This window comes from Priapulus caudatus, unplaced genomic scaffold, assembly GCF_000485595.1.
Source record: "Priapulus caudatus unplaced genomic scaffold, Priapulus_caudatus-5.0.1 Scaffold206, whole genome shotgun sequence".
In the NCBI taxonomy this organism is placed as follows: domain Eukaryota; kingdom Metazoa; phylum Priapulida; class Priapulimorpha; order Priapulimorphida; family Priapulidae; genus Priapulus; species Priapulus caudatus.
Window position 1 is genome coordinate 69,243 of NW_014577267.1, and position 3,589 is coordinate 72,831.

The 3,589-nt window shown below is 40.4% G+C and overlaps 1 protein-coding gene across 1 annotated transcript in view; it reads left to right on the forward strand.

Annotated features, from left to right (window-relative positions):
* Positions 1-426: 426 nt before the first annotated feature.
* The window catches only part of LOC106807291 (leucine-rich PPR motif-containing protein, mitochondrial-like), a gene marked incomplete in the record, with an annotated part of 25,245 nt that continues 22,082 nt past the window's right edge, over positions 427-3,589 (forward strand). Inside the window, 3 exon segments of the mRNA XM_014809596.1 lie at positions 427-489; positions 1,032-1,153; positions 1,593-1,651.

Below are 3,589 nucleotides of genomic sequence, written 5' to 3' on the forward strand. Positions count from 1 at the left end.
CACGTGTTTGTGTATGTTAAATTCTCCACAGCAACGAATTAGCATCAGTGCCTGGGTGCCAGTCACAGAGCCTAATAATAGAGAGCAAACGTGACCAATCGGAATTATATTGTAGTCGGGAAATCTGCCTGCTTACAATATAAAAATGATATAACACATTTTAACAACATAAATTTTATATTTAAATTTAGCTAGCATACCAGTGCAACCTTGTATAATGAATCCTACAACTGGTATGTGAGATACACATAAGTGCAGATTGATGCGCACACAAACACAGTCAGACACGCACACATACGCGCACACAGGCAGGCACGCACACATCCACGCACACACGCAGGCATGCAGCTACGCACGTACGCACGCACGCAGACACCCCTATGCACGCACGCAGACACCCCTATGCACGTACACACACATTGCCAGAGGAGCTACCGCAAGATAGAACCAATCTAGTCAATACCATCTGGAAAACATTAGAAGAAATAGGTGTGTAGGTTTTACTGGAAATATTATTTATTTATCGTTTTTATGTTGTGCTACTTGTCTAGTCTATACCATCTGGAAAACATTCGAATAAATAGCCGTGTAAGTTTTACTGGAAATATTATTTATCTATCATTTAATTTTGTGTTACTTGTTGGCATATTTCATTTTGCCTGATAAAGATTTTCGGCCAGCTAGTTTTAATTAGAATCCAAAGGTAGATGATTGTGTGTGGTGATACACGTTGTTATTATTAACCAATTTAAATTATAACCAATCAGTGTTTTTCTTTCATTTTAATTATTAATACTATTGATATGAGTATTCAAACTAAAATTAAGCAATTGTCGGTGAAGTCGAATCCATATCGTAGTTAATTAGGAAAGTTAGTGGAAATGTCATCCATTCACGTCAAGTTTATATATATTTACAGAATTATTGTATTTAGATAATTTAATGTTTTTAATATCATAAATAATATCAACAGTTTTAATATCATAGATTCTTTAGTTTTATCCTTATCGTTTGTCTCTTATATTTGGAAGGTTCTCCCCTGGACATAAGCCACTTCAATGCTCTTTTAAGAGTATACCTGGCAAATAAGCACAAGTTCTCATCTAGTGATTTTCTAGCGAAACTTGCCGTAAAAGAGTTGGAACCAAATAGAGTAAGTGCTAGCAGTGACTGTCGCTGAATGTTTTATTTACTTAGAAACAGCAATCCTGTGGTAGCTATATCTATAGACACATCTTTTAATGCTCTTTAACTTTAAATGCAAACATAAATATAAGGAAAGTATTGTATAGATATGTTTATGATATTCTATAGCAGGGGTTCTTAACCTGTGGTCCACGGACTCGTTTGGTGTCCACCGTTCGTGGATGGACTTCAGGGGGTTCGTGAACCAGGCGCATGCAAAATTTTGTGTTAATGTGCTTATCTGCATTTTTCTGGGGAGGGGTCTGTAGCTTTCGCCAGATTCTCAAAGGGGTCCATGACTCAAAAAGGTTAAGAGCCACTGTTCTATAGATATATTCAGTCTGATTATAATATATAACATGTGAGCAATGCACCTCCTTTCATTTATATGTTGTTATTCTGTACAGGTGACCTTTCAAAGACTGATATCATGCTACTGTGCAGATGGGGACATTGATGGTGCTGGGTAAGCTATGGCTCACGCCAGGGAATAAAATACACGGGAGCGACGAGCGATTTCGCTCTGGTAAGCTCTAAAATCGCTCTGGTAAGAACAATGACGGGAGCGATCGCCCGAGATAAAAACGCTCCGGTGGCCTGATAAATTGAAATGTACAAAATTACGTACATACAGCTGTACACACACTGCAGTACACTGCAGACGTATTGTCTAGAGACTCTAGACGCATTGTCTGGCTCGCTTGATACAATCATGATACAATGTATACACATGTTCACAATTATGATCAACATCGGCCACGCTTGCGCTTGCAAATATGCTATGCCTGCTGTATAAAAACGCTAGCGCGTGACATAGTAAATTAGTAACTAAGGGCGCGCGCTCGCGCTCTCGCACTCGCTCAGATGCGCTGCCGTATAAAGTTGATAACTCAACAACCACTATCCCGATTATGACGATTTTTTTTTTACTATCCCGGCGGTATACCAAGCATTGAAATCTGGTATCCCGCACAAGAATCTGGTATCCCGCGGATATCGGGATACCGCTAATTTCGACCCCTGGGATGTCGCAAACATTTTTGTTGACAGAAATAAAAAAAACCACAAATAGCATTTCGCAGTTTTATTTATAATTTGTTTAAACATAATACACCTAAATATTTATTTTTCCTATATTATATCTTCTATATACTATATAGCTAGCACAAAACAAAACAGAAACTGTTTGGGCACCACTTTTTGCACAATACACAAATGACGATGACATCGACCATAGCAACCGAGAGACGCCAGTGTTCTAGACTGAATACACGCATGGTCGTAGCTCAGGCAATCGATGAATTGAACACGATTCGAACATGGAGCGCTTTCTTGTGAAGCGACACACGTCTGAAGACCGTGGATCCATTGAATCGTCCTCTGCGTCGTCTTCCACTACTACTACGAGTGCTTTGACAGCGGGCACGGCTTCCCGACCAATTCCTCCAGCCAAGAAAAAACGAAAACCCGTGCAGAATGAAGCTACGATTCGCTCCTGGAACCTCGACTGGTTGGGGGTGAATCGTGGCAGTGGCGGTCTGCAGGTGTTCTGCAAGGCATGCCGCACTGTTCCACTACCGGGAAGCTTACGAGGCGCAGTCTCCAGTGACCCGTTCGTGGTGGGCAGTGCGCATATAAAAAAGCACTCGGCAATGAGGCACAGCCAGAGTGTATCTCACAAAGCTGCATATGGTAACTAAGTTCACCTAAGTTCAAGTTGTGATTATTAAATATTAATTGTAGATCTAGTGTTTGGTACACATTTAGATTCTACTTCCATAGTCCATACATACATGTAACTCAGAACTTCAGAAGTTTGTTATGAAGAAAGAAATCGGTTCAAATTAGTCTACTAATGAAAGGATAGCTGAAAGCTTATCCTACAAAAGTATAATTCATTGCATGCGATTGCGGTAGGCCTATGATTTTTTTTCTTTCACGGTTTACTTAATGACCTAAGAAGTGTCAAGTTACCAGTAAGCTACTACTACTACTAGACTAGAGGGAGACAATTCAGACAAGTGATTTTTTTTATTATATTCATGATACAGAAGCATGGAAGGAGGACACAATATCCAAAGAACCCATCGTAAAAGCCATCTTAAAGATGGACGAACAGGTCCATTCCAAGATGGTGAAACTGTTCGACATATCTTACCACCTCGCGAAGCACGAGCTGCCTTTTGCGTACTTCACTTCTCTGATTAAATTGGAAAAAAGGCACGGGGTGGAACTTGGTGACTCGTATATGAATCCTGTGCAGGCCCAAGTTTTCACAGGGTTTCTTGCCACAGAGATCCGAAGCATGGGAGATGGAGCAATAAGGAACTCCCGCTACATCAGTGTGCTCATAGATGGCAGCACTGACAGAAGCACCGTGGAAAACGAAATAATGTATGTGAAG